The sequence below is a fragment of the Canis lupus genome, chromosome 5 (genome assembly GCF_048164855.1).
Source record: "Canis lupus baileyi chromosome 5, mCanLup2.hap1, whole genome shotgun sequence".
Classification (NCBI taxonomy): Eukaryota; Metazoa; Chordata; class Mammalia; order Carnivora; family Canidae; genus Canis; species Canis lupus.
This window is the reverse complement of record NC_132842.1, coordinates 39,651,032-39,670,478: the sequence shown is the minus strand read 5'-3', so window position 1 is coordinate 39,670,478 and position 19,447 is coordinate 39,651,032. Positions and strand designations below refer to the sequence as shown.

Sequence of the window (19,447 nt, the reverse complement as noted above, 5' to 3'; positions counted from 1 at the left end):
AGATGACTGAACATGCCAGTTGGCTTATGAAAGTGATATCTTCAAGGGGCCTTTCTTTTACTTACTTGATTCTCATTGGTTTAGGTCTTAAAGACCAAGGCTTTAAAATGCACTCCAAATATTGGAAGTTACCCTTCTTATGATAATCATAACAGTCTTCCTGGTGCACTGAATTCTCTCAAAATGCATGTTTCTGGCCATCTCCCAGAAAGCAAATGATCTCCCAATGAAAAGAATGTTGGAAAAGGAATGAAGAGAATGACCAGCTTAAAGAATGTGAACCTAAAAATGAGTAAAGAAAAAAAGAGAAAGAAAGAGACAAACCAAGAAAGAGATTCTTAACTATAGAGAACAAACTGAGGGTGACCAGAGGGGAGGTGGGTGGAGGGATGGCTGAACTAGCTGATGGGGAATTAAGAGTCCACTTACCATGTTGAGCCTGAGTAAAGTATAGAGTTATTGAATCTCACTATATTGTATGCTTGAAACTAATATAACACTGTATGTTAACTATTTTGGAATTAAAATTAAAATTTAAAATAAACTACTACTACTACTACTACTACTAATAATAATAATAATAAAGACTATGAACCTGAAGTTGTGACCTGTAAATATCACACAGAGATTCTGCAAAAACTGCAAGGACCCCAGAATTAGCTGAGAGCGGCACTAAGGCCTTAAATTTTGAAGACACCTCTCAGGAAGGCTGAGAGTCTGATAAAGAGGGGAATTGTTGAAAACAAGGCAACAGGCCTGCCCGCAATGGAGTCACTTGTGCTAAGTCCCATACTACAACACTGATACTTAATTACAATTTTGGCTTTCCCAGAAATGGAATCCTTAGCCGGTCAATCAGGAATTGCCTGATTGGTACTGGTTTGGTAATCACCTAATGGGTTGCTACCATCCTCTAAAGGAAGGTCACTTTGTAATTATCAACCTGCTTTTATGCTTAGTGTAACTTCCTTGTTCCTGCTCTCCCTCCTGCCTATAAAAGTCTTTCATTTTGTGTGGCTCCTTGGAGCTTCTCTCTGCTGGATTGCATGCTGCTTGATTTGAATCAATTTTTCCTCAAACTCTTAAAAATCTTAATGGGCCTCAGTTTATCTTTTAACAATTCAAAGTAAAGGGCAGCCCCGGTGGCTCAGCGGTTTAGCGCTGCTTTCACCCGGGGTGTGATCCTGGAGACCGGGGATTGAGTCCCACATCAGGTTCCCTGCATGATGGAGCCTGCTTCTGTCTCTGTCTCTGTCTCTGTCTCTGTCTCTGTCTCTCTCTCTCATGAATAAATAAAATAAAATCTTTAAAAAAAAAAGACAACTAACAATTCAAAGTGATTATCTGTTGAAAAGCAGATAAGTAAATACTCAAAGTCTTATCAGCTCAAATTGATCACTATAGATGTGTCACTGGAGGAAAAGAATGGCATCTAATTTGATAAACTGCCTCTTTGTTTTGCCTTGTCCACTGATCACATGTATCCTCTGTGGGAATCTTGTATGGGAAATCTAGGATACAAAAGGACAGCACCAATCCATTAAATTCAACCTAGTGATGGAAAGCAGAATGAAGAACAGAGAAGCTGATATGTCCACAGCTTCAGGGTGGAAACTTGAAGAAGCATGTGTGCACTTAATCAGTTAATATTTGCTGCATGTCAGGTAAAAGAGCTTCACATAGAAAGTGTGCTAAAACAGAATGACTTTGAGCAGCTAGCTCTATAAAGTGTTTCCTATGCTCCAGCCCTGCCCTGAGTGCCTTCCGTTTATTCACTTGCTCAATCCCCACGGTAACCTTCTTAGGTAGTAACAACTCCTGTCTACAGTTAAGAAGCAAGGAAGCTGAGACACAGAGGGTTAAAGAAGATGCTCAGTGTCACATCGTTCACATGTGGTATAGCTTACATTCAAACTAGGTCATCTGACCCAAAGCCCACACCTTTACCATTAAATCAATCCTGTCCATCTTCTCTAAGGATTCACCATCTTTGGCAAATAATTTAGAATCACTCCCTGAGAGTGATGACAGAGTTTCATGAATCCTTCACATTTTCCCTGCCTATTTTCACTGTGTGACCAGAGAAATAGATTTTACTATTAGTGCATGTAAGGTATGTATGTCAAGAAATGCAAATCAGTGGATTAAAACACTGTGAGGGAAATTGATGCTTAATAAGAAGCAGATGGACTAAAATATCTTTGTCATAGGACAGGGAATATAAGTCAGCAAAGAGGTTAAATAAAGAATTGATTTAATGACTTCTTCCTGAACATGAGCACAGTGTCCAACTGCTGATGTTAAAGAAAAACAACAAATAGAAATCGGGAGGGCTTGGCTGGGTTCACGTACATTGTGCACACTGCCTGTTAAGCAGGACACTGAAGCTGAAATTTTACACACTAGGTGGGCAATTACAACAAACTCATTTGCGTGTTACAGATTTTTTTCCCAAGAAGAAAGAAAAAAAAAAAAAAACTGACCTGAGATTGGCAAAAGGTATCCAGTCAAAGCCTTGATGTTCTTCTATTAAGAACTTTTTTTTTAAAGCCCATTAGATTCTCAGGTTTTTGAGGCAATTGTGCAGTTCTTGATAAAACATTACCCATGTGAATTATTTATAAAGCTGCAGGAAACTGCAAACTCTGGTGAACAAATCTTTTTGATGTCCTCATCTCCTGGAGGGCTGTTGTGGTGCCACCCTCTGCTCCCTTCTGCAGGGATTCTGCGCTCTCTTTGGCTCTGGCCACCCAGTCACCTCAAAGGTGGCCCAGCCGCCAAAGAAAGGCAAAGGATGGGAAGGAGGTATGAAGCCAAGATGCCCCTCTGAGCCCTTTAGTGCCCTCCGCTGCCAGATTGCTGAAGATAGGTTAAGTAGCGACAAAAGATTGAAAAATTAACTCACATGCACACACACGTTCCATTTCTCCATACACATAATGTGTGTTACCAAAGGTTCTTCCCAACCCTCCAGAGGAAAGCTATTGGGAAAATCTGTTTCATAATCCCAGAAACAAACGTGGATTCCAACCGCCCCCCCCCCCCGCCCTTTTTCTTTGAGTACTGTTACTGGCTCACACAAAAGAATCAAATCACCATTGGAGTTTTCCTTTTTCATATATGAAGCCCTTTTTGAAGCCATATAACTCTTTCCATTTTTTAGGAGAAAAAAAAAATTAAGCATTGGCATCAGACACATTTAGCTTTGAATCCCAGTCCCTTCACTGTGTGAACTTGGCACATTACTTAATATTTCTGAGCCTATTTCTTTAATGAAACAATTCAGGTAATATTAACTACAGGTTTAGCTGTTGTGAGAACAGAGGTTGGTATAGTAAATCATGGCACATATTACATCTTGGGTATTTAGAAGTAGAAGCTATTATAACAACGATGGCTCATTCATTCAACAATATTGAAGATTCTTTCAGGAAATGAGCCTTGTTTTGAGTACAGAAGATGCAGACAACCTCATGGATTCCTAGTCTTCCTGGGGACTACAGTCTTTAAAATTGTTAGTATTTGAGTGGAAGCAGGTAGAATGAACTGGAGTTTATTTCAAGATGATGGGTTGTCCTCTTAGCTTCATCATGTTTCCTGACAAAGTACGATAACAAGATCCTATAATCCAACCTCTCTCACCTTATAACATCAAAATCGAGTGATGGAGTTGTCATTCTCCTAAATAGAGAAATCCTTAGTAAGGCAGAGGAAAATGAAACTCTCAAAGGAACAGCAGGTTATTATATTGGTTTGGAGTGGTTATTATTGCTGCTGGTTGCTATTGTTATTTAACCACATTGGCTGCTTGTGATTAAGGTAATAATGTTACATCTTGCTAATGTTCTGCTTTGGAGAACAAAATGTAAATAGACATTTCCAACACCTGTACCATTTATAAGTAGATAATTATTTTCCTATACTTGTTGGCGTGGTATGTCAATAGGGCTAAAGCCACTGCCTCTCATTGCAAATTAGAACACTGCTCAATCTGCCATGGTTTTATTCTTTCATAGTAGGAAGGTAAGTTTGCAAAGAGCTGAAAAGTTTATGTCTCTGGCAAATAAGAAAAGCAGAGGTTTAAGTACATGATTTACAAAAGGAAGCTTCATTCATCTCATTGTAACTGATTAAAATTGTATGAAATTTTATGTGTTAAAGATACGGGTTAAAGTGCTTGATAAGTATGGTGCTTGATATTACACGTATATAAATTTTGAGTAAATTAAACTTTTAAGTACACAAGGGAAGGTCTGATACTTAAAGTCATTCTATTGTTAATTTTTTAATAAACAAAACCATAAGTCTTTCATTTCTTTTATGTAAATTCAGATTCACATACATATTAACATTTCGAGATTCAAAATCATTAATTCAGTTTCCAAAAGAATCAAAAAAAAAAAAAAGGAAACAACCCACATATTAAATAGGTTTTTTTCCCTGAAGTGTTCTGTGTTTTTTATCTTTATGCCATTGTCTTTTTCAGGATCACGTTTCAGTAAGAAACATGCATAACATTTATAATGAGAAAATATTGTAAAACTAAATAAAATAGATGTATACATGACATATTTACTTTCTAAATTAATTTAAATTAATTTCATGTGAATATTTTTCAGTAAATGTGCACCTTCAAGATAGGCTCAGAAATAAGATTGGAAATCATTACTCTGATCTCGTTCCCAAATTTTAGTCATCTGTTACATCAACTCCATGGTTTTTGCCAAAACTTGTGTATAACCTTTATGATACATTTAAATCTTACATTGTTTTGCTTCAAAAAATTCATTGCAAAATGAAATTTTATATTCTAATCCTACCTGGAAAATGATCATTATTTGCCATGAAGGAAAGGAAAGCACAAAATAAACATAATTAAGTGATAATATTAAATTCCAAACAAATACCATTTCCTGGTCAAAAGGTGTGATCCTGCAGTTTGTTCACTTTTCATTAAAAAAGTAAGATTAGTAGGGGCTTGAGGAAGTTAAAGATAATCTACCAGAAAACTGAAAGATTATCTTTGTAATAATTAGAAATGCTAAAGTAGAATTGAATGTAGAATTATGCTATGAAAGTTTAAATCTATATTACTTAATCTTGATGCCCTTGACATCTATAAAATTTCCTATTCTACTATGTCTCATCCTTTGAGAACCATTGGTCCAAACTGGCCAGAGCATGTGGAGTACTACTGCCTTGGAAAACACGTCTAGAATTGTACAGTCCACACTTTTGCCCATAATTCATTATAATGATTACCAAAGTGGCCATAGGTTCCAGTTCAATAGGTCCAGTCCAAGTTTATACTGCTGTACCAGCATAATCAATCCCTTTTACACTCAAATGTGTCCTAATTTGGGATAATCCACTATATTCTTACCAGGTTAATCATTTATCTGCATATCCTTTTTGAGCAAACAGTTCACAAACAGATCAGGGCAAGGGAAACATTTAACAACAATAAAGGTGATAAAGGTCATGCTTAGGTCTGTGCCTTATGCTGTAAGAACCACATAAGGGGAGGGAGGACGGATGAGACAAAGGAACACTGCAGTTTCCTCATTGAAAAGGGTAAGGAGACCAGCTAACCCATGATACAGGAACCATTAAATCAGCTCTGCATAAGCAGGTAGGTCTTTCCCTAATAACGATAATGTTATGCTTTGTATCCATGAGTGTTTGGGAGACTTGGTACAGTAAGGATGAAGAAGTACCCATGGTTTCCTATACATATTTCTTCATTGGTTATAAGGCATGAGAAAGCCTGGCCCATAATTCACTACAATGATTTTCAAAGTGACTATAGGGGATCCCTGGGTGGTGCAGCGGTTTGGCGTCTGCGTTTGGCCCAGGGCGCGATCCTGGAGACCCGGGATCGAATCCCACGTCGGGCTCCCGGTGCATGGAGTCTGCTTCTCCCTCTGCCTGTGTCTCTGCCTCTCTCTCTCTCTCTCTCTCTCTATCTATCTATCTATCTATCTATCTCTCTGTGTGTGACTATCATAAATAAATTAATTAATTAAAAACAAAAACAAAAAAAAACCAAAGTGACTATAGATCTCAGTTCAACAGGTCCAGTCCAGCTTTGGTTGGTGAATCTTGTAATATGTAGAGATAGATAAAATACTTCCTCTGAATAAAATCTACTCCTTTGCATGGTCCACAAGCTCTGCTCTTCCCCTGAGGCCACACCTCCTGCTCTTCAGGTTAGTGCACTAAGCTTTGGTCACTTTCCGATATGCCAAGTTCTCTCCCTCGAGCTCTTTATTTTTGCTTTCCTTCAACCTGGAGCACTCTTCCTCCAGTATTGTAAGACTGATTGATGTCATGTTCCAGGCCTCAGTTCAAATGTCACCTGCTTAGCAGGGCCTTCCCTAGTCCGTCCACTCCTACTTACCTCACCTGGCTCCTCATGTTCATCTTCATAGCACTGACCATGGTATATCTTTTTCTTGCTTATCATCTGTCTTTCCCAAGAGGGGAAAAGCATGACTGCAGAGTTCCCTGTGTCCAGGACAGCGAGAGGCAACAAAATAAGTCATTAACAAATATTTGTTGATGGATCAATAAAAGAGTTTGGGAGAGAATAGGAAAATATTGCCAAATATTAATTTAATCAAAATGATTCATAAAAATCTTTTTGAAAATGTTCTGTTCTCACTCAGCTTTGGGGACAGATAAAATGGAAAGAGAAGGGTTAAAGTCTGGGTTTCCAGGTTTGTGGGAGCTTAGTGAGATTGAGAAAAGACCAACCACTAGGACCCTCATTGTAAAAATTAAAAATTATTCATCCGTCCAGTGGTACTTGCCAAGGGATACAATAGTCTGGATCTGCAGTGAGGCTGCAAAGTATTTTTACACTTTGAATATCCATTTCCAGATTACACAAAGGACTCCTCAGGTGACCTTGAGTAAGCCATTTTGGTAAGTTTTTGTGTTACTTAAATGAACCATCTCTATGGAGAGAAGAGATGAGGCTTGTTAATTTACATTTGTAAAGACACTTTGAAATCTCTGGATGAAAGAACTGTAGGGAGATACAGAGAGTGAGGTAATATGCTGGGTCAAACTCTACCCTTTTATAGACACAGACAGAGGTAGGCAGGCTTCAGGACACTTAAGGGGAGCCTCTGGCACATTATTTTTCAAATTAATCTTCTAAGAAAACCACCTACTTCCCGTACATTGAGTGTTTTAATCACATGTATAAGTTATTCTAGTAATTATTTCCTTAAACATTTCCCTCCTAAAGTCCCAACTTTGTGTAAGGCGAATCTTTAGAGGGATTTGCCTGTGAGATTTTCCCTCTATAATGTATTCTTCAGGTTTTTTTTTTTTTTCATTCTTACCCTGCATCCATAGCATTCAGTTCCTAAACATGACAGTCTCTGCTGCTGAGCTGATTGGAACCCAAATGAGGTCATTTCATCAATTCTAGACAGATGTTTACAAGTTACAGTCAGAGATTAGAATAAGCTCAGGAAGGAGAAAAGAGAATTTCAAAGAAAGCTGCCAGTCTATGAGTTAATTATATCCATTTATAAGAATGGTATTAATAGTTACTTAAGAAATAATTCCAATAGAATAGAACATTTTCTTAGGATAATGATCTCTTTTCAGCAAGGCAAATACAGAGTCAAAGATAAGACATTAATTGTAAAACTGTCAAGGCAAAAGCCAAGCTTAAAAAAATAAAAAGAAACAGCTAACCACATTTTCCAGCATGCTACACTGATTACATACTTGTGATTGTGCCCAAATGACCATACAGCTTTATGTTTTTCTTGACCTTATAATTGTTTTTTCTTTGGGGAGGAGGGTGGCATTAAATAATTTTATTATTTGCTTTCAGGAGTAGGAAGGATTTGCCTTACTGCACCTTGCTCTTCCTGGAAGAGAACCAAGTTCCTTGATCATCTTTTCAATGGGTTCAGACAAGATACTTGTCCCTGGAACTGCTCCTTGAGAAGGCTGCAGATCTCGATATTCTTTTTTTTTTCCTCATTGTATCTCTTTGAGATTTTCTTTATCCTCTTTACCTTTGAAATCTCTTCTTTCTCAGAAGACAGCTGGTCCCCTTCTAGCTCCCCAGAGATGACGCATAGTTGAGTTCTTTCTAGATCAAGTGCTGCATGAGTAGAGCTCATCAGTGGGTGCATCCTAGACCATATGCATGATTCTGGTTATGTGAATACTGTGCATGAAGTCAGAGGAGAGGTTACCCACATCCAGCCTTAGCATTTCGAGATTTCTTCTTGTCTCTTCGTATGTGGACTGTGTGCATGGAGTGGGGCCAGTCTCCTGGGTGCTCTAGGTTGTATTTCTCCTTTGTGTTGCCAAAGCTTTCTCAGCTTTCAACTAGTTAACAGATGCCTATTACTTATGCTGGCTGGAAAGATGGAATGCAAAGTCCCTAAGGACTGATTCATAAACACCTCTCCCCCCCACCTCCAATTCATCACCTTGACAACATAGTATTGAAAATTATGACATAATGGAAAACAATTGAACTACTAAGTTCCTGTGGGCAAGGTATCCTAAAAAGAGACCAAAATACTATAAAGAGAATGTTTGGTATTTCAAAATGAGTGACTTTTGATGACTGCAGGGTTTTCTCTAGCTTTTGACAGGACACCTAATTTGTTCTGTTTGATTGGCAAAGAACTTAATTATCTTGACTTAAAAGAAAGCAACTCAGGGTGTCATCGCTGTCACCTACTCAGCCAACATCAAATATTTATTGGGCATCCATAGAGTGCAAAGCGTGTTACAGTATATGTGCTAAGAAAACACATCCTTCTCTGCAAGGGAAGGCATTCTTTAAAGGATGAATCCAAACAAAAGGGGAATACCTGATTTTCAGTCACTTATCTGAGCACCATGCAAACAGATAGGCTTGGGGCATCAAGAGAGCTAGTTACAAGGTCAGCACATGTGCACATCTTTGTGTCCGGCTACTGGTTCTGTAACTTGTCTCAGAACCTCCTACATTTTTAAAGGGCATCAGAATCCTGCAGTGCATATAGAAAATGAAATAAAATGCACCATTTCTTTAGAAGAGCATCTCAATTTGATACTCATCAGGCACCATCTATACTCATGTCTAACCTGCTAACCCATTAACTATTCTCATAATGATCTGCTTGACAGGTTGGTACCTGTTTTCAGGTAGGAATATGGCATGGGCTTTGAGACAGAGAGACTTGGATTTCAGTCTAGCTGCACTACTTATTGTCATCTCTCTGTAGGTAAATAACTATATCTTATTTCCACTTCCTCATCTCTAAAATGGGTATAATAGCGCTGAATTCATATAGTCATGCAGGGGAAATGTATAAAAAGGTTACAGCAGTAGAAATCCTAAAAGTAATAAGTGTTCAAGAAACAGGAGTGATTTTCTAATTTCAATCTTTTTGAATTGAAGTCTCTGTGTCAGTGGGTGAAGGATACAAGGACTTTTACCAACTGTGATCAGTTTCTCCCATGAAATTTATGCACATTGCATTTAAGGTCTATTTTAATTTCATGGCAACTGTATACAGCCATGTGTTATCTCTTGTGTTATTTATTGTTTTAATCATACTACTCATTGGTTATACACTTAACCATACTAGGTAATCCTCAGCTGAATGAAGTCCGTGTGCACAAGGCCTATTAGCATCTTCTATACATGTATTTTTAGGGTATATTTAGAGTGTTCACTATGCATTTTTCTAATGACTGAAACTTCAATAACATGATAAGTACTTATGATCAAACCATGCTACAAGTTGGTTTTTTTAGGCCAAGAACTACAGTGTACATGTACTTACTCTTACTGAAGGTTACATGTATGTAGAACACTATCTTCATAGAGCAGTTCTTCCCATATCATCGGCTGCTATGTTTTGATCTTGCTAATTTTAGCATTCCTAGAATGTAGCATTGTGTCTTCTTGCACAAAGAAAATATTCTGTATCTGTCTGATGCATAAGTGAATAGTCTTAGTATAAATGTTGATGAGTTTGGGGGCACCTGGGTGGCTCGGTAGTTGAGCATCTGCCTATGGCTCAAGTCGTGATCCCAGAGTCCCTCTGCCTGTGTTTCTGTCTGTCTCCCTCTCTGTCTCTCATGAATAAATAAATAAAATCTTTTTTCAAAAAAGTTGGTGAAATTGAAACATGGAAGTATAACTCTATGAATTAAGAGGGATGTACATATAGTCAAGGGGATTATCTAAACAGCTTCAGGCAATCTAGGTCTTACAGAACTCTTCCATCTTAGTGGGGTTGATATATGATGCTATTTCATCCGGGTGAAGTTGGTCCCAAACAGAGTACCACTCATGGTGATAAGCTAACTCCCAAGAGTCTAATAAAAAACTATGCTTAAACCTCTGATGGTTGCTCCACAGGGTAAAAATGAAAGAAATGGTTACTTGAAATTATTTTCGGATTTGCAAACTTGAAATAAACATGTTGGTGCTAGTTGTTCACTGGCTATTTGAGCCTTCAAGTTAATAGGTCCTACCTTGCACCTAAAAAGCAGTCTGACTATTCATGAACATTTACCTTATAGCTCTATGAAATTGTGGCTCTATTGTAGATGGTGACAGGAGCATTTTAGAATAAAAACAAATCCCCCCCCCAAAAAAAAAAAGAATAAAAACAATTCCTTGAATAATTCAGTTGTTCAATATTGTGCTTTAGGGAGTATCAGGGTAAATTATACACACATCCTGCCCTCTAAAAACTTAGAATTTGGTAGGGAAGCAGATGTATGCACAAATAACTCAAATATAAAGTAGACTGATAAATGAGACAAAAAAAAATCTTAGTGATTATAACTTACATATTACTTTACAAAAGGCAAAATTTTTGCCCCACTATTTACCTTGCGTACTCTGATTTCTCACTACTCCCCACTCAAAAAGATTATTAATAGCTTGAACATTTTAAGAAAAATAAGCACCTTTCCAGGTTATGTATGGAAGATTTTGATCACACCATCTGAGCCACTACTTTACTAAATATTTAATCTCACTGATGGCTCATATTAGTCACATGCAATAGTATTAAAGGCATAAAAATTCTAGTAAACAAGGAATTTCCTCTAGCAACATGATGAATGGCCCCAAAACTGCCACTTATGATCAGTAGACCTTAGGACTTCTTGTTGCTTTGGTAGTGTTGTTAAAAGGCACTCCTCTCCACCCGGCCTCAAGGGAAGTCAGGCACACACAGACTCTCACTATTTAAAGACTCCTGGGGGACTTTCTGGATGTCTCAGCTGCTCATCTTCCCTGAACTTGTCCTTCCGAATGCAACACAGGAAATAATGAACTTGTGGAAGAAAATTTATTCTCTGTTCCTATAAGCTAACCCAGGGATGGTTCTGTTTATGGAATCCCAAACAGATTTACCCCAAACAGAGGTTCTGACAGTCTTTCTCTCAGGACCAGACTTCGCAATCTCCTCGATTTATTTGTTTTGTTTTCGAATGGAAAAAAAAAAAAAAGTTGCCCACAAAAGTCAGTTATTTTGGCTAAAGTCACAGTGTTTAGAATAATTGTAGAGTTTCTTTGGTTTTTAGACTCCAAATAATAGGAATAGAATGTAGACTGTAATGTTTGTATCCCTGCAAAGAACCATCTTGTATCTTTTTGCTTTTTTTTGTCCAAATGATGCTGTTACTTATTCCCATGGGTGATTTCTTTTTTTTTAAAATATTTTATTTATTTATTTATGAGAAACACAGGGAGAGGCAGAGACATAGGGCAAGGGAGAAGCAGGCTCTCCGCAGAGAGCCCGATGCGGGACTCGATCCCAGGACCCCAGGATCATGACCTGAGCCAAAGGAAGACACTCAGCCACTGAGCCACCCAGGTGCCCTCCCATAGGTGATATCCAATCAATCAGTGAAGGATACAGTTAGAATTTAAGAAAGGAGGAATCTAGATATGAAATGCCTGGATTCAAACTCAGATAACAACAACATAATGGCCATAATCATATTTTATCCAATGGAGGCTTGAAAGCATCCCAAGTATAATTTGTGGGAACAAAAAATGGATACAATATGGTCCTGGCATTTACAGTATTAATATCTCTCAGCCTGATTGCATATGATCCAGGAACCTGCTTTCAAAGATCTAATTCTGCCAGTAAGTATCTGGATGACCTCACCAAGACACTTAATTTCTCCAAATCTCCATTTTATCATTTGTATGAGAATGAGACATTCTCTAAGGTTTTCATTTGCTCAGAATCCCATGATTGGCTTAGGGTTCCTCTTCACTGAATGTTGGTAGTTTTATATGCCCCTCAATTGTCTGAAGCAAAACAAAATGATTTTAGAATTGAAATCATTTTGAGCTCCATTTTTTCCAAAGTCAAAGGCGATTTTGCCTCTTTATTCAATTATCAGAAAGTAGTTGGAGTGAGTAGTTGGAGTTTCTACATTCAAGTAGAAAGAAGAAGGTAGGGGATCCCTGGGTGGCTCAGTTCAGTGCCTGCCTTGGTCCAGGGCATGATCCTGGGGACCCGGGATCGAGCCCCACATTGGGCTCCCGGCGTGGAGCCTGCTTCTCCCTCTGCCTGTGTCTCTGCCTCTCTCTCTGGGTCTCTCTGGAATAAATAAATAAAATATTTAAAAATAAATTAATTAATTAATTAAAAAAAAGAAGAAGGTATTCTGATTGGGCTGCCAGCTTATTCTCCACCTCAATTCAAGTGAATATAGTGCACATGGGAATATGCGTTTGCCAACCAGGTTGATTTTCTCCAGAGACCTTCACAGGTCTCAGATACAGTGGTCAGTAGACAACAGGTTGTTACCCTAGAGATGCTCATAATCAGCGGCCTACTTCTTCCTCAAGTCCCACGTGGAAATCAATGTGACAGTGATTTCGTAAAAACACGGCAGACAATAACATTCCTCTGTAGTGAAACCTCCTTTTTTTAAACCCTTTAAAAAGGCTCAGGAAATTTTGTATGAAAAAAAAAAGTTTTGTAAATTTCCCATTATAAAACAAACTTACATATTTCATTAGCATTGCATTTGGTGTTGGTCTATATATTTTTCCCCCCTTTCTTACAGGCACTTAATCACTCAGGGTCAAGTACTTTCAAATAGCCGCTATCTCAACTTGTAATAAAAGACATTTTTTCCTTTTAGTAGAAGAAAAATTCTGCTATAAATCCCTCACTTGTTGACAGGCAGAACATCTTTAGAAAACTACAGAAAGATGCTCCAAGTGATCCTCTTTAGAAAGAACCAAAAGAAACAAAAAAATCTGATTCTGTTATTTTCTATAGCCACAGATCTGCAACAGGTTCATTTTTGAACAACAAAAATACAAAGAACAAAAGTAATGGGGGGGGGGTGTCCAAGGAATGAAGTTATGCAAAGTTGGTTCTTATTTTTGAAGAAGAAAATAAATGTAATAAATAAGCAACCAGCTTGATGAGCGAACTTGTATAAAATACCTGCTTTGTGCTGGTCACACCTCTGGGCCTCACAAAGACACAAGAGCACATGAAATATCATAGTTCCCGATACGGGGTTCATTACATAACTCTCACTATTTCATAGATGTTTGAAGATGATCACAATTTGAAAAAAAAGCTTTCTGACACCCAGATTCTAATACTATGTGACTACAGGAGGAATGATACATAGGATATCTGTCTGTAATATGTAATTATATACTATATAAATATGTGATACTGGTAGATATGGATCTCCCTGTACATGATGGGACAGGAGGAGAAAACATGTTGGCTTAGGGATAAAGATGACAATGAAAAGGAGCTCCATGTGGCACATGAAGAGGAGCATAGAACATCCTGGATGTAACTAGTGATCCCTTCCCAAAAGGATGCATTTATATTGTCCCATGTAGCATGATCTAGTTGCATGTTTTTTCCAGCAAAATCTTCGTTAAGGTTTTTTGACGTGAGCCTCCTTATCTCCCTGAAATCCAAAGAACTCAACGCACTGATTCTTTGTCATCTGGTTGAACACCACTGAGAGAAAAACTCACCTGTGAGCCTTCAGATGCCACTGTCAGTCTAGCCATACTAATCAAAGGTGAATAGTTTGACTCATTGACTTTTTCTAGGCAAGTGACATTCTTATTTAGTATTCACCTACTTTGAGTTTTCATGAAAAGCATTAAGGCCACCTGTCCAAATTTGTACCTGGAGAAAAGTGACACAATGAAAATTAATCATGACAAGCAGAAATTAGAAAAGGCAGAAAAAGGAAAAATTCAAGGTTTACTCAGATTTGGCTTTTGGTAGCCCTCTCCATAGTGTTATTCAGTAGATATTGTTTATGCAGCATTTTGTTCACCCAAATAAATGAATACTTGGATTTAAAAAGATGATAAATGGGGTGGTAGTCTCTTTTACGTTTTAAAAATAAATTAATGTTGGCATTTTTTGAAAGAAAGACCTCATTTTTTTGGTTAAATTATTCAATGTATGAAAACTCATATACCTTCAACATTTTAGGAATAGATTTACTCATGTGCTACATTGATACATCACAAACCACAAGTGCCAGTGGTATGTCAGTATATGTAAGTTCCGTCTGGACATGCCACTTTGCATAGAAATTCTTAAAGTTACCTCCAGCTAGAAGTTGACTGAATAAATAATGGTCAGGAAATTCTTGGAGAAAAACCAAATGTTTAGGGATTAGAGAAGAGGTCTAAAGTACAACATTTTATGGCTGTCTTACTCAAAAATGTATCACCATGCCCAGGAGAAGAATTTTATTTAGCCATAAGATAACACTGTAAGTATTGTCTTGTTTCTGCTACTTGCAAATCAACTACTCTGTTCTATTAAAATAATAGTAATAATAGCCATTTAGCGTTTTTCCAGGCTCTCAGCTACATAATGAACATGTCCTATCTCATAATGCTCAACATAAACCTATGATTTTGGTAATGTACCACAAATGAAGAAACTAAGGAAGAGAGAAATTATATAATTTGCCTAACATCATGCAGTAGTAAACAGTAGAGCTTGGGTGTGAAGCCATCCAGGTAGTTTGGCTCTAGAACTCCCTTTTATTTTATTTATTTTTTTTAATTTTTCTTTTTTATTTATTTATTATAGTCACACAGAGAGAAAGAGAGAGAGGCAGAGACATAGGCAGAGGGAGAAGCAGGCTCCATGCAGGGAGCCCGACGCGGGATTCGATCCCGGGTCTCCAGGATCGCGCCCTGGGCCAAAGGCAGGCGCTAAACCGCTGCACCACCCAGGGATCCTAGAACTCCCTTTTAAACAGAGCTCTATCCTTCATTACCTGAACACATCTGTTGATTTAAATATAGAATCTTTAGTTTATCACTCAAAACTCTTCAAACAATACTTTAATTGATCCTTCTAGATTTATCTCTTATATTTCAGAACTTCTCCACACAGATCCCAGACTCTGGCTGAACTGGGACTGGCCACTTGCCCAGACTCCTGAACTTCCCATTTCATAACTTTACTGATGGTATTTCCTCAATTTAAAATGCAGTCACTTATTAAAGGCAGAGTGAAAAGTAAAACCACTTTAAAACATATACAGATAGATAATAATTATAAAGGTTAACATCATTTATTGACCAATTACAATTTATCAAGAACTGTATTAATCCATTTACACAAATATATAATGGATTCAATTATGTGTAATAATATATATACGAATTGTTACCTTGATGTTACAGAGGAGCAAACCAGGTCTTAGGGAAGTTAAATATCCTGTCCAAAATAACCCAGCTAAGAAGTAGCAGAGTCACAACCTGAACCCCAAGTCTATGTGACTCTAATGAGCAAGATTTTAACCAAATATTCAAGGTGCATTTATTCCAAATTCTAATTTTCAATATAGTTGTTTGAGAGTAAGTTTCATATCTCCCAACTAAATTGCATACTTCTTAGAACAAAGGCCAGATTTTGCATAACCAACCCCTCCCCTACCACCAAACACACTATCAGAGTTTTGAGCACAATAAGTGATAAGCAGAGGCAAAGAAGGGAAGTGAAATAAGCAAAGGCAAAGAATTAAAAAAAAAAGTATCAACTTTGTGACTTCTGGGTACTGAATCCTTGGGAACAATATGTCTCCACTGCCCCTTGAAGCATCACACCAGTTTAATGGGCATTATTTTTGCCCCTGGGTACACTGACATGAAAGCAGATTACTGCAGAAAGAGCCAGTATGCAGTAGGCCTTCTTCTGTACATTTCTGCCAGAACTATCTCCAGGTAGAAATGAGTCACAGCACCTCACCGTGCTATGAATGCTATGGAAAGTATTGTGGTTTGTGAACATAGGGTAACAAACCGTTAATTCAGGCTTCTCAGAGATTACAAAGCCCCCAGAGACCGTAAAATCAGGTAAAAATTTTGAAAAGAGCACATTCTCTGGGAGGTTTTTATATACCCAATTTTATTCCCAGCAGGCTGAGAAATATGTATGTAAATTAAAGAAAGTTATTTAAAAATTCCAGAGCCAGAAGATATTAATAAATCTGATTTTGGTTCTAAAATGGGCAAAGACTCGAGTCAGCAAAATTTGAGACCACTTCTAATTTTATCTGACCCATTTGGTTACACACTGCTTCTTGTGACAATATCAGTGCCCATGGTATTACAGAGAACTAGCAAGGTATATGGAAAGAATGCAGGACTCAAAGTCAGGAGACAAGGCTTCAAGGTCAGGTCAGACTGTCACTTAAAAGCAGAGCAAGCTGGTCCCCTGAGACTCATTTTCATATGTAAATTGTAGATGGTCTGACCTATTGACTTTGTATTGTTAATACAAAAACCCCCGTGAAATACTTTGCAAGTTGTAAGGTCTAACAACATAAAATGCAATAATCAATGTAGGGAAGCAAAACTGTAGCCAACATAAAGACAATATGTGATACATGTTTTCTATTTGATTATAAGATAGTTTCTTTTTTTCTCTCTACTTCCTCCTTTTCTTCCTAACTCTATTTACTTAACAGATATTTACTGAGAGCCTAATATGTGCCAGACAGTGTATTAGGTGCTGGGAATATAGTAGCAAACTAGTCAGATAAGATACCTTGTGGGGAAGGGGCAATCAATTCATGTATAAATAAATAAATGAATAATTTCTGAGGATGAGAAGCACTATGGAGATAATGATTATAAAAGAACTGTTTGAAGAGGAAACACATAGTCTGCAAGCTGAATGAGCACAAAGAATCTCTGGTACAGAAGAAAAAGAAAAAGTGAGAAGAATATCCCAGAAAGGGAGAAGAGCAACTGCAAGTCCCTAAGACTGAAATGATCTTGGCATTTTTGAGAGACAGAATCAAGGCCCCTATATTAGTAGCATAATGAATGAAGAAGAGGGTATTACAGGATAGGTTGGACAGGGAATACATGTAGGAAGGGCCTTGGAGTCTGTGGCAAAGAAGTAGATTTTATTCTAAATGCAGTGAGCAAAATCATTAGTTTTAAGCAGGAGAGTAACTTTATCTGATTTGCATGGTCATGATCTTTGATAAGATCAAAAGTACAGTCTGTTAACATAACAGTGAGCCAAAAAAAAAAAAAAAAAACCCATAACAGTGAGTCTTTTTTGTTAAGAGAGGCAGGCAATATTTAGCTTTACAAAGGTTCTTCCACTGTGGAGATTAATAGACATCTCAATCTCAACATTCCAAAATTGAGATTTCTCTCCAGTAGTCTTCCCTCTTTCAGAACTGGTTATTAAATGCTTCTAGCTTTGGAACAAAAACCACGAAGGCATCTTTGACTCATCCAATTCATCAGCAAAGCTGGAGGCTATTTCTCACCTTTTTCATTGCTGGTACCAAGGCCCAAGGTACACTCAGCCCTGCCCAGATCACTGCAATCGCCTCCTAGCTGGCCTCCCTGCTTTCAACCTTGTCTCTCTCTGCAGGCTATTTTCAACACAGCTGTCAGAGGGAATCTGTTAATACAAAAGTCAGAGGAGGGCAGCCCCGGTGGCCCAGTGGTTTAGCGCCACCTTCAGCCGGGGTGTGATCCTGGAGACCTTGGATCGAGTCCCACGTCAGGTTACCTGTGTGGAGCCTGCTTCTCCCTCTGCCTGTGTCAGCCTCTCTCTCTCTCTCTCTCTCTCTCTCTCTCTCTCTGTGTCTGTCATGAATAAATAAATAAATAAATAAAATCTTAAAAAAAAAAAAAAGGCAGAGGATATTATTTCTCTGTCCAAAACCTTCCATTGCTCTCTCATCTCAGAATCAAAATCAAGGTCCTCACAATGTCATTTAAGATTTGACCCCATGTAGCCCACTTAACTCTCTGCCTGCCTCCCCTGCCAAGTTCCTAGATCGGCCACAGTGGGCTTATTGCTGCTCCTTGAAGATTCATGCCTACTCGACCGCAGGCCTTTGCTCTTCCTGGCCCTTTTTCATAAAATACATTCTGTAGATGTCCATAAGAATTTCTCATTTGCCTGTTTCAGAACTTTACTGAAATTCCATCTTCCCAATGAGGTCATCTTCAGCTACCCTCTCTAAAATGACACCACTGCCCCCAACACTCCCTTTTCTCCATTCTCAGGTTTATGCTTTTCTGTAGTACTTACACACCTCTACCATACCATAGTTTTCAGTTACTTATTTGGCCCCAACTAGATTATAATTCTGCAAACTAGAACTTAAGCTCCATAATAGCAAGATTGTTGATCTGTTTTCTTCATTGCAGTGTTCCCACTACCATGAAATAGGAGCTCAATAAATATTTATGATTCAGATGAAGAATCTGAAATTCACAAGCCTCCTCCCGAGGCCAGTGTGACTGAGCATGGAAATAGCCCAAGCACCATTCTCCAGATCAAAGCTGGAACCCTGGGTGGATTGGGAGAGGGGCAGTGGCAAAAAAAATGGCAGGAATATTAAAGAAGTGTTAGGAAGGCCAGTGAGAGAAGGCACTCTTGGATGCTCATTGACAACAACACTGACTTGGTAAGTGAATAAAGACATGTTTTACATCTTCTAGATGTTATGTATGTTCATGATCAGTAAGACTGGTTTGTTTTTATTGGTTTCCTGGTAATATACTAAATATAAGTTATCCTGTGAAGGAGATAATAATAATACTAACCAGAATCATGGTAATAATGGCTAGAATTTATTGAAAACTGTTGCAGTTATCACTAATAACTATCCCACAATCAGCTTAAAACAACCATTTATCATATTCATAGATTCCACAAGTCAATTCAAATGACACACTGTGAAAAGTTTTTCTGTGCTTCATGATGGCTAGAGCCACAGCTAGGAAGACATGATTGCTGGGAACTGAAATCAAGTGAGGGTGTCTTTATTCACACAACTGGCAGTCAATGCAGGCTGTTGCCTGGGACCACAACTAGAGCTTTTGACCAGGTACCTACCTATGGCCTATCCATGACCTGGGCTTCCCCAGGGTAACCAGCCT

At 38.1% G+C, this 19,447-nt stretch overlaps 1 protein-coding gene across 3 annotated transcripts in view; it reads right to left on the bottom strand.

Moving 5' to 3' along the window:
- Positions 1–19,447, bottom strand: part of KCTD16 (potassium channel tetramerization domain containing 16) — a 259,493-nt gene that overhangs the window by 200,129 nt on the left and 39,917 nt on the right. The gene's annotated exons all lie outside the window — the stretch shown is intronic.